The following is a 13,315-nucleotide window of genomic DNA, read 5'->3' as shown; positions in this document are numbered from 1 at the left end:
TGATAACTCGAGCAAAAATGATCCGATTTTGATGAAATTTGGCACAAACATGTAAACCTACGTTTATTCAAACGAGTTCGCGAACCAGCATGATCGCAGACTGTGGGAACGTGGTTTTTATGTGGTTAAAATTGGTTTTTCCTATTTTTCTCACTAATAACACAAATTTTCATAATTTATTTCCAAAACCATTTGTAGAGCTTAAAAAAAGAAATAATTTTGTATGTTGAAGCATTGTTGTATACCTAACGGTTACAGAGATAATTTAAATTCTAAGCTATCAATATTTCATAAAAAAAAACATCTCAATACCTTCCCTGTAGCAGCAAACCTAAGTACTCATTAAAATTTTTGTTATTTATATAGGAAATAAATCTGACAATTTTAAGGGAATACTTAAGTAGAAATCTAGTCCGGTAAATGGAAATTCAATTAGCTTATTCCTGCAGGTTTGCTGCGGCGGGGGTATTATCTTGTTTTCAGGCTTCCATTTTAAGTAAGAAGTAAGCTATTAATCAGAAAATATTTGTGGATATTAACAATGCAATTTTGATTAATGCTAGGATACTAAACAGTTGAAGGGAATCAAAATGTTACTTTCCTTTATTAACTGGTTCTCTCTCTGTGCTTTGATATTTTAATATCTAAGAGAATACTTTTGTTTGCAAAAAGTCATTCCGAGGTCCCCTTCTTATATTGCAATCAAAATTGTTTAAGAGGGGAGAGAAGACAGAATGGTTTAAACTAATCTCCAAAAAGTGAAACACTTCCATTCAAGCACCAGATTTATTAAAAAATTTAATAAACCGGATCAAGTTTGAGTAAAGGATCAAATACACTATAAAAGATCAATGAGTAGACCTGTTTACTCTGATTTAATAATCTGTGGTAAATAAGTGGTGAAGGACTAGTAAAGGCGAGCAGTGTGGGAACTGGGAACCGTTTGTGGCAGTTAGATTAATGTATCTGCAATACTGAAATGCTATGACAAGGGAAGGAAACATGTCCACGACATAGGGAGTGGTGAAGGAAGTAGTAAAGGCCAGCAGTGCGGAGTGTGGGGACTGTTTGTGGCAATTAGATTTAATGAATCTAAAATACTAAAATGCTATGGAAAGAGAGGAAAACAGGTCTACGACGTAGGATGTAGTAAAGTTTAGCATTGCAGAGTGTGGGAATCGTATGTGGCAGTTAGATTAATGTATCTGCAATCCTAAAATGCTATGAGAAGGGAAGGAAACAGGTCCATGACGTAGGAAGTCGTGAAGGAAGTAGTAAAGGCCAGCAGTGCGGAGTGTGGGGACTGTTTGTGGCAATTAGATTTAATGAATCTAAAATACTAAAATGCTATGGAAAGAGAGGAAAACAGGTCTACGACGTAGGATGTAGTAAAGTTTAGCATTGCAGAGTGTGGGAATCGTATGTGGCAGTTAGATTAATGTATCTGCAATCCTAAAATGCTATGAGAAGGGAAGGAAACAGGTCCATGACGTAGGAAGTCGTGAAGGTAGTGGTAAAGGCTGGCAGTGCAGAGTGGGGGAACTGTTTGAGACAGTTAGATTAATCTATCTGCAATACTTAAATGCTATGAGAAGGGAAGGAAACAGGTCAATGAGGTAGGAAATGGTGAAAAAAGTAGTAAGGCTAGCAGTGCAGAGTGTGGGAACTGTCTGTGGCAATTAAATTAATGTATCTGCAATCCTAAAATGCTATGGGAAGGGAGGGAAATAGGTCCACGTGAAGGAAGTAGTAAAGGTGAGCAGTGTGGAGTGTGGGGATGGATTAATGTATGTATCTGCAATACTAAGACTGCTTTCAGAGTTAACTAATGATTTCCCCCGAGCAAAGCTTGGTCCCCAGGTACTCTATATATTAATAGGCAAGCATGTTTCTTTAAAACCTTTTTCTCATTATATTAAATGTGAAAATTTTTGTTTTGACACAATAATAAACAAAAAAGTTAATTTATTTGATAAAAAACGCTAATTTAAAATAGTTGCATGAAACCTCTAAAAGGTATGTGCTACAGTAAAAAAAAAATATTTTTTCCTCAATTGTTTTTTGTCATGATATTTGATATGACCAAAAATATGCTATACATATCAAGTTATCCATGCAATCCGTGCCAAGAGTCTTGTGGCACTGGGGGCTTAATATACAGTGTCTTAACGGAGCCTTCTGGGAACCAGGGGGAACCCAGTCGTATGCACCCCTTACCTCTCTATCGGGTCACTGGGGAGGTGGACTTAGATACTGGGTATCCGTGAGACCAATGTAGACGATCTGGCCCAAATGGAGGAGGAAGGTCTACTGAAATCTGACGATGATGACAAGCTCGCAGAAACCGGAAAGGAACGAAAAACGACTTTCCAGGGATGAGTTGCAAAGACAGAGGATAGCGGATGCTTTAGCCAAAGGCAAAAAGGTGCTGTCCAGAAGTGAGAGGAGGCTAGTGTGGGCTGCTGCCAAGCACCTTGGCAAGCCTTGGCCTATTGGTGGGAGATCAAAGGGAAGAACAGGTTACCATAGTCAAAAGGCTCTCACGGTTCACCTGGGATTTGACGGAGAATGAGGACCTGTGAACGAGGGTGCACAATAAGCTGTTCTACCTGCGATGCAATCCCATGGTGACTTGTAAGCCTGGCCCTCTGTAAAAAAAGAGAGTAAATATGATATTTTATAGTTGAAAATTAAAAAAGTTGCAATAGTTTTTGAACCGTAATTGTTACAGGAATTGTACAGGAGTTGTATAACTTTTTTAAAATTATAAGTACCATGACATATTAATTTTGATCAAAACAAGCTTTTCTCCAAAAATCTGATTTTTGTTGTTATTTTATGGAAAAATAACTAAGTTACAATAACTTTTGAACCATAATTTTTACGGAAATGAGATTCATGCCAATTTGTCCAGAATTCAAAGAACTATATATGACATACTAATTTTTTAAGAAAATCGCTATGGCCATTTTTGAAAAATCAAATTTTTCAGTTATTTTATGGGTAAATCTCCATTTAAAATCAAAATAAAAAAAAAAAATTAAAAAAGTTCAAAATTTTAAGGACTATAACATACTAATGTTAAATCAAAACGGGATTTTTTTCCTAAAATCCTATTTTTTTGTTATTTTATGGGAAAATAACATCATTTACCATAATTTTTTAACCGTAATTTTACAGAAACGGGAGTCGAACCATTTTGTTCAGAACTTAAAGGGGGCATACTCAATTTTTATCAAAATCGTCCCGGCCATTTTTGAGAAAATCCGTGTTTTCCGTTATTTTATGAATTTTTATTGGAATATCAACATTAAAAATCAAACTGAAAAAAAAAATGAAAAAAAACACCTGGAGATACTTTGGATTAGAACTTACACATCAAATTTCATCGAAATCGGACCACAGGTTTAGTCCCTAGCTCTGAACACATCTAGACACACGCACACACACACACAGACATCACTTCGAAAACCACTTTTTTGGGTCCAGAGGGGGACCCAAAACGGATATATCCACTCAAAACTGAAACTCAAAAATTTTGACGAAACACGAAAACAATACTTTTTCCATACTATGGTATAGGGGGAGAAAGTAAAAATAGCGTAGGTATTTCAAGATCAAACCAAGTAGAAATTGAAGAATTTTATGATAATACTTGGTGCAAATGAGTTTTTTATATCAATGGTGATAAAGTGTATCAATTATCTGTGTAACTATTAAAGCTAGGAGTGCAAACAAATTTATATTGAAATTGTTTTCAGTTCTATCCTTAAGCAAAAGGATAGAATAGATGGAAATACAAATTTTTAAATCTTCTGCTATAAAAAATCATTGGAAAATGTAATGTTTGTAAGAAATGTTAAACGTGAAATAAAGATCAAAGAACTCTGGGTTCTGTCATGCACAATTTTCTCCAATCATCTGAACCCTCCCTTCAAACGACATGTCTATTCTTTTCCACCCCTGTGCTAGCTCACCCTAATTTGAGCAAAACTGAGAAAAACCCTGACCTGCTTCTTTAACTATTTTCTCTGATTCCACTTATTTACGATTATCAGTAGAAGCGTAACTTGTCTTTCAAAAGCATAAAAAATCTCTATCTATGATAGTATTTATTTTGGTGTCTAATTAATTGTTACATCTGTGTTATTTATTCTGAGTAGGTGCAGTTTTTATTTATTTACATTCCAACAGCCAAAGACCAGTACAAAAATGATAGGTAATGATTATTGCAATGTTAAACTAATAAAAATAAATATGCAGATATACAATTCAATAAATAGATATTTCACAGACAAAAATGTAACAGATAAATATATAAATAAACATTTTAAGAGTTTAACAAGACAAGAGAACAAGAAACACCACTCATTTTACATGCAAATTGATTAATAAATATTCTACCCTATCTAACACATAACAAAATATAACAACTTATAATAAGTTTTGTTGCCTTCCTTCAAAAAGTCCCCATTGTGTCTCCGAAGATGTCGATACTTGGCCTCCAGAGTGTTACCAAGACGAAGAAATCTTGCAAGAGGAGCATGATAATCGTATTGGCTACTGAAGTGCCTCCTGCCGAACAGATCTTGTGAACGGGTTCTAGAAGGCACACGGAGGTCCACTTGGGCAAGTAAAGCGGGGCAGTCAATTTGGCCATTGAGAAGTTTGTGACAACGTCTGCCACACAGCGTCTCAAGTGAAGATCTAGCGGGTTTAAATTGTTTCGGAAGACGGCCACTGGGACTTCACGGTACTGCATGCCTTGACGGACACTGAGAAATCTTATGTATTTCTTCTGGATACCTTCGAGTTTGTTGATGGGCCCTAGGTGGAAGGGTGGCCAAACTGGGCTGGCGTACTCCAACAGCAGGATAAGGGAGCAATACAGAGTCTTGAGAGCGATGACATTTATTAGTCCACGGGTAGTAAATAGGAAGCCCAGCAGCTAGTTGGCTCTTTTACATATGGAATCCACATGCTCGTCGAAGGAGAAGTCTGACGAGAAAATCACTCCCAAGTCTTTTACCATTGAGACTCTCTTCAGAGGTTGGTTCATGATGGAATACTCTGCCATGTATGGAGCGCGAATATTACTGAAAGTCATACTGGAACACTTAGACACGTACAGGATCATGTCGTTAGAAAAGCACCAATCGGCAATCGTGGATAGCGGTTAGGCTGGCTTGTAGACGGAGAGTGCCTTCAGGGCGTGATACTTCAACAAATATCTTAACATCGTCCGCGAACAAAAAGGACTCCACATCAACAATATCCACGATGTCATTAATGAAAGTTATAAAGAGGTAAGGTGCTAGCAAAGAGCCCTGAGGGACGCCTGAGAGTTGGATAAATACATCGGAGTTGCAAAGGGGCAGTTATACATTCAAGCGCAGCCCTGTAAGATACAGTCTTCCATCCACTTGAGAAATGGACCAAGATCCCGTAGGGTTTCAGTTTGGCAATAAGGATAAGAGTGATCGACCTTGTCGAAAGCTTTTGCAAAAGTAAAAAAAAATCCTTCAATAGTCTTCTGTTTTTCAAAGCTGATTGAATATTTCTCTCAAATAATAAAAGGTTGGTGACAGTAGACTTCATAAGGCTGTAAACCCATGTTGCCTTTGGTTGATGAGTGGTCATAGGAATGTTTTGAGTCTACAGAGAACAATTGATTCAAACACTTTACCAATAGCTGGTAAGTATAGTTATAGGCCTGTAGATTTCTACTTCTGAAGGATTTCCTCCCTTAAAAATAGGGACTACTTGGCCAACCTTGAGAATTTTTCGGAAAGATCCCTTGATACAGTGAAGAGTTGAAGAGGAAGGAGAGGGGTCCCGCTAGGAGCGTTTGGCATTGCTTCACAACCGAGGGTAAAATAATGTTGTCAGGACCAGCACCTTTATTAATGTTTAGCTTGGAAAGGCAGTCCAGAACTTAGGATGGGATGAAGCTAATAGAGCCTAGAACAGAGCTACTGTTGATTCAAGGAGACGTAACCACTGTAGCTTCAAGCTTATTAAGCATTTGTTGTTTCAAACTATTAGATATGTTCAAAGCAAGCAGTTTACATCAACCTTTGTTCTCATTTTTGGGCAGAATCTGTTTTAAATTTTAACAAATGTGGTTAATAAATGTTAAACTCCCTGTATCTCCTCAAATTAGTTGATAGTTTTTTTTTAAATTAGCGTTTTTTTATGAAATAAATTAACTTTTTTGTTTATTATTGTGTCAAAACAACAATTTTCACATTTAATATATAATTTCCAAAAATATTTATGAACTAGTTAATATTGAAAAAAATTAATACTTGCATTTAAGTTAAAAACATAAAAATTAGCGTATATTTTACTTAGTATGTATTCACCATAAGCTTGATACAGTATCAGGTATTGGAAATGTAACATGCTCAATAGGTGGTTTATATTCAAATGCTGAAGTGGTATGTTGCCCTGTCAGGTTCAAAGGACAGGCCCAATTTGGGGACATGTCTCTGACACATCCTTTGTGAAGTGTCCCAACATCGTTTGCATTTCGTTTTTATAAAAATCTCGGAAAACCCATCAACTGCCAACTTTGTATTGAAAATTCAAAGAAACGTATAACCCAAGCTTCTATCAATAAAATACATTTAGCTTACCTCATAAAATTATGTTGTAACAAAATACATTTTTTTTATACAGGTAGTGTAATTTTTTTTTAGAATATCATCTTCAAAAGAGGCAAAATAGTATAATATTTAATCACTAGAACGTAAAGTGACTCTTTTCAACCCAAGCTCAAGTTTCACAAACGAGGCGAAGCGGAGGTCGGAAAATGAGTGAGGGTTGATAAGACACCTTTTGCCCGTGTGATAAGCTACATTTTTCGTCATAATGCAGTATTGCACCAGTAGTACCTGGGGACCGAGCCTTGTTCGGGGCAAATCATTAGTATCCTCTGAGAGCAGTTTTTGGCAATTGTCATTTAACAAAACCTTTTTTTGCAGTCTATATTTGTAATACGTTTAAATAGGTAGTAATATCTTAGTTGACTTTAAGATTAAAAATTTTAAAGATTTAAATTTAAAGATTAAAGATTAAAGATTAAAGATTAAGCAGTATTATTAGGGACCAGTTTCATTAACATAGAAATGTGAAAATATAATTTAAACACTATAGGCCTACCAATGTGTTAAGTAGAAAAGTTTGAGAGAAGTTTTCTGTAAGACCTCAAACTTCATATATCAGAGTAGGGCTTAGCATGGAATGGTCTCCAGGTGAATTGATAATATAAAATGGTTGAGCCTTAAGCCTACCCTCATAACTCAGTGGATTTACCAAATTACTCAGAGGTTTTTCGTCTTGATAATATGCAAAGTAGGATGATTTTAAATTATCATTTCAAGTTAAAAACTTTAAAATTGCATTGTATATCTTCAGATACATTTTTTTAGGCCATTTTATATATTTAACAGATTAACTGAAAGGTTTAAACACTTTTTGTCACATTTTTTTACACAAAAAAGAAGTTATTGCATTACATCGATTAAAACACAACCATTTGAGCAGCAATGATATAAGCTGCAAAGTATTAGAACCTACTAACAATAATGATAAATTAGTATATAATTCATGCTATGTTAGTTATAATTCATGTTGAGCACAAATGTCATCTATTTATTATTTCATGGTGAGGTAAATTATTATTATTGTTTCAGCATTTATTGAGGGTAGCTTACTGCACATTTAATGTAAGACTTTGGCCTGTTTCTATAATATTGTCAGGCATATCAGATTTAGGGAATGTAAAAAGAATTCCAATTCCAACACCCGCCAATCACACAAACTTCCCACGAGATGGGGACAGAGAGTTTATCTTCCGTTGAAGATTTGTTTTTGTATAATCAATACACAAAAATTGATACTCGATGGCAATTCTGTTGTTTTCAAATTAAAGTTTTCGTTAGTTTCTAATTAATGGACTAATATAAATATTATTTTCAATCTCATAGTTACGTCTATTCTATGGAAAGTAAATAAAAGAAACGTCTTATAACACTTAAAACATATTTACGCTTATACTGCTACTCACAAGACGGTAAATATACAAAACAGATGGTAAGTGGTGATCGATTTCGATTGGACACTCCAATCATCATCAGACCCTTTAGGCGAATGACAAGAATCTTAATGGCGTCCCTACTTATACCCTATTGGCTACTGGAAGCAACGGCCAATACATTTTTATAAGTATAACTGGAATCAAAATGTATTTGTTCATTAATCAACTTATTTCTATTTTTACATTTTTCCTTATAAATATACAATTCTTCCCAATTCTTACCGTCTTGTGAGTAACAGTATAAGCGTAAATATATGTTTTAAGTGTTATAAGACGTTTCTTTTATTTACTTTCCGTAAATTTAATAACACGTACAATGCTGATCAAGTTGTCTATTCTATTATTGTTGGTTTTATATTGTAACATTTATTATGGAAACCGTATTTAAAAAGGTATTGATATGATAGGAAATTCAGGAGGAAAAGTAACTGTAAAAGAGTCTCCAGAGTTTTAGAATGTTGGAGGGAACAAACTTAAAACAAAAACATCGGCTCGACTCTAAACATGTTATACTGTTATACACTATCTCTAGGGAACAGCCAATAACTCAAAACTGAAGCGAACATGACAAGTACTCAATGTGTAGGCATATTCCTGATAAAGCGAGTAGTAAAAATTGGTTATTTATACCTTAATGATAATATAATTTATTACACATGTTATGATAATGTATACATACTTGAGCTAGGGTTGAACCTTTAAGGTTTTAACTTCTTATAGGCTGAAATATTTATTACATGTGTAAGATTATAGCTTCCTTATGTACATATTCCCTGTACTGAACGTCTCATTATTAACATCTAGCGGATCCTTACAGTTATAATTTTGTGAAATGTTATCTACTGATTATAACTTTACTATAGATACCGAGTTGTTATCCCAATCAGAGTAAAGAACTAGTGGTGTTGAAATTATAGACAATCTTTTTTAACGGTAAAAATTAATATATTTATAATTTTATAAAAAAACTAGCTGTACCCGCGGGCTTTGCCCCGTTTAACTTCACAAGTGAGCTCGTTCGCATGGCTCAATCACGTCCTGGTTGAAGTTTGTTCGCTACGCTCACTCACCTTTAGGTTGGAGCTCGTTTGCTCCGCTCACTTGCCTTCAGGTTAGCTCGTTCGCTAAGCTAACTCGCTTCCAGGTTGAAGTTCGTTCGCCACGCTCACTCACCTTTTGGTTGCAAATTGGCTGTAGTCATAAATAAAAAAAAAATAATGGTGCTGCACCCTGTTGGTAATCCTTGTAACTTTAATGCTATTGAACATCATAGAACAGAACCAACCTGTTTAATTGAAACAGCTGTTAAGATTCATTAATTCCTTTTAAATATGAAAAATCATAAGGTTAACATGGGAAACTCCAGAGCCACTGGGGCGGAGCCCGAAAGCCCGATCAGAATAAAAACTACTTAGTTTTCCTATTTAATGCCCAAAGAATCGGTGTACCGAATTTCAGCCTCCTAGGTAAATGGGAAGTGGGAGAATTAGTGATGAGTGAGTCAGTGTGGGCTTTGCCTTTTATATAGACTAGCTGTAACCCGCGGGCTTTGCCCCGTTTAACTTCTTAATTTTCAAGATGATCTCGTTCGCATGGCTCAATCACGTCCTGGTTGAAGTTCGTTCGCTACGCCATTGACTATACACCTCTACCCGCTGTACCCGCAGGCTTTGCCCCGTTTAACTTCACAAGTGAGCTCGTTCGCATGGCTCAATCACGTCCTGGTTGAAGTTCGTTCGCTACGCTCACTCACCTTTAGGTTGGAGCTCGTTCGCTACGCTCACTTGTCTTCAGGTTGGCTCGTTCACCACGCTAACTCGCCTCCAGGTTGAAGTTCGTTCGCTATGCTCACTCACCTTTTGGTTGCAAATTAGATGTTGTCATAAATGTTAAAGAAATAATAGTGCTGCACCTAATAATCCTTGTAACTTTAATGCTATTGAACATCATAGAACAGAACCAACTTGTTTAATTGAAACAGCTGTTAAGATTCATTAATTCCATTTCTCATAAGGTTAACATGGGAAACTCCAGAGCCACTGGGGCGGAGCCCGAGAATCCGATCAGAATAAAAACAGCTTAGTTTTCCTATTTAATGCCTAAAGAATCGGTGTGCCAAATTTCAGCCTCCTAGGTAAATGGGAAGTAAGAGAATTAGTGATGAGTGAGTGAGTCAGTGAGGTATTATGTATATACTGTATATAGATTACCTACACACTTATTCTATGAAAATTCAATATTATCGCTACTTTCTCTTATGTATTATTGCTACTTTCAAATCTTTGAGAGATTTTAAAGGCACTGTATCTGTACAACTACCTCTGAGATAAATTTTGACCATATTTAGTTTAATATAAAAGTTACTTAGTTTAAGTTACCTATTGTTCACTTTTGTGAAATAAATGCGAAGGTTTAAAATAAGCACTAAAATTAACTACACACAGCATAGGACTAAAATTGTAAAATAATTCCAGAAAAGAAAGGTAACTAACGCAATGATAATATAGTTGAAAACTTCTTGCTTGAAAAAAGTTTTATTTTTTTAAGAATGTTGCTTTTTAATTTACTTAATTTAATTTAAATTACTTGTATATGACAAAAGTTTGCATGTAAAACAGAACTTTGTATCTGATGTACGCTGGAAAAATTTATACTTTTTTATTTATTTATTTTATTTATTTATTTATTTTTTATTTTCATTATTTGATATTTCCAACATTTTAACTATCATTAATAATATTTGACCAAAGAATAACCTGCACAATATTTTGCAGGAATACAAAAGCTAGTACACACCACGGAACGATACAGGGTGCTTGTATAAACTCAAAGAACCCTATGCGTTTAGACAATTGTGCATCCTAAATGAAAAATGAGCGCTCGAGTAGGGTAAGGGCCTTTAGGCCAGTAATTGAAATGGGAGAAGTAAGTTAGAGGTAATATAACTGTGATTGCCTCAATGAGCCATTTTACTGCACGTTAATTAGAACTATTAAATAGTAGTTTACGCAACGATTGCGATAAGTTAGTCTTTAAGACACGAGTAGAAAATTTATGGCACGAGCCTTGGCGAGTGCCTTAAAAACTTCTACGAGTGTCGTAAAGACTATTAACGCGAGTTGCGTACACTACTTTACCTACGACCGTTTTTAAATTAACAATCTGGTTTTTAATTAATTACTAACAATCACTACTCATAACTTCTGAGAGAGGTTATGTTTTCGTTTGTCATTGCCACTGAAAGTGATGCAACGACTTATTGTATAATCAGCTGATTTCATGTAATTACGTGTTTGTAAAACTTCGTTAAATAATACGTTACCTTTTTCAGGCAATAAGTTCTGCTAGTAGCATTCTTACCAATCTTACTATAAATGCTGTATCAGGTACAATTACGGAAATATTGCATATTCTTTCGAACAACTGAATAATATAGTGAAACAGTTAATTGCTGGTATGTAATTTCATACCTTTGTTTCGATTTTGGTGGCAAAAGGTTAGAACAAACAGTTTATTGCTCTCATTTCCATCTCGTCAACTTCACTTTCACTAACTGACATTTTTAAATAAGTTAATTCTAAGTTCCATTAACTTCCACCAACTTAGGTTAAGAATACGCGAGTATCAACAGGAAAAAGTCGGATCAACAATTAAAATTGTCAGATAACTGATCAGCTGATTAGTTGACGTTTGAAGCGTTACAATTTTACTTCTTTTCTCTGAATCCTTGAACCTCATTGGTCCGTTACCCGTGTTGTTATGAGAAAAACTATGCTGTTATGAAATGAAACTATGCTGTTATGAAAGTAAACAGCTGTTAAGTGAAACTTTTTAATTCTAAGATCTGAACTGAAATGGCTACTTTAAAAAAATGGTCGTAGGTAAACATAGTTTTCTTCGCTTCAAAGTTAAATCGTCAATAATTAACTAATTTGTAGTCGAGCGTAATGGTAGGTTGTAGCTCCAATTAAATTGCGAATTAGCGTAAATTTAACATCATTGATTAAACACATTTGCTTTTATAATCATATTTTTACCGATGATTAGGAGAAAGTTTAAAGGGGTTTTCTATTTCTGCACGTTATTTCTGCAACAATGATACAGTCTATTACAACCAAACCATCTACTGATACATGATTCATCCTCTGTTATTTGTCAGAATCTAAATCATTGACAGACTCGAGTACCAGCATGACATGCAATTATATGTCAGAAAAATGCATTTAGAAATATAATTGAACCTAAGAATTTATCGTCGGACGTAATATTAAAACAATAATTATAAATTTGGTTTTTAGCTCCATGTCAACTTTACATTAATTTAATATATTTACATTGTTTAGCCCCGGGGGTGTTTCGTGTTTTTTCGTGGAACAATTTGACTTCAACGTTTTATAACTTTGCTCGTTGAAGCAAAATATTAATTAAAATTGCCGCAGAGAATACCTTAACGCAAAGAAAATATTTAATGGCTTGTTCAGATGGTTAGCTCTCTTTGCTGTCTTAACGCATCGTTCGTGCTTTTTAGAATTAAATCATAAAATGAACCAAAATAGAGTTAATATTTCCTTTTTACAGTTAAGATATTTTGCTGATATTTAGACAATGCTTTTAACTGGGAAAATGTGTATTTTATAAATGTAACTACTCATTGATCATTAGAGGAATGGTCCTTACAATCCAATCACTTTGTGAATTGTTAGTGTTTTATTTGTTTTTTGTTCAGTAGCTCAACAATACGTCATCAGACAGCCATGATGAGATTCTTTCCCTTTTTTATCTAGAGGGGAAACTTTAGTGAAGGGGAAATGAAAAATAATTTCTAACAATCATTACTCATCATCTGAAGGGGAGGGTGTGTAAATGTGCAATATAATTTCTGCATAAGATGAATCAACTGTAAAAATGGGTAGTTGTTTACGGAAGGCGTAAAATCGGCAACCCACAATTTACCCACATTCATTCATTAATCTTAACATGCATAATTTTTCGCATGATTTCTTTCCATGTACAGGATCTCATAACTATCACTTAAATTTAAATTTTCCTATCATGGTCAAACTACTTTCAAATCTTTTTTAGTAAAAGAGAAAATAATTTTAGCAAACATTTATTGAATATTGATGAAACAATAATTAAATAAAAGGTTTTAAAGAATAATTAAAAAAAAATAACTTGCCATTTAGTAGGACAATTTCCTTAATGTATTAAGTA

This window comes from Macrosteles quadrilineatus, unplaced genomic scaffold (assembly GCF_028750875.1).
Source record: "Macrosteles quadrilineatus isolate MER2022 unplaced genomic scaffold, UCM_ALF_1.0 Scaffold_3__2_contigs__length_128488019, whole genome shotgun sequence".
NCBI lineage: Eukaryota > Metazoa > Arthropoda > Insecta > Hemiptera > Cicadellidae > Macrosteles > Macrosteles quadrilineatus.
The sequence above is the reverse complement of the archived record's forward strand: the minus strand, read 5'-3'. Positions refer to the sequence as shown.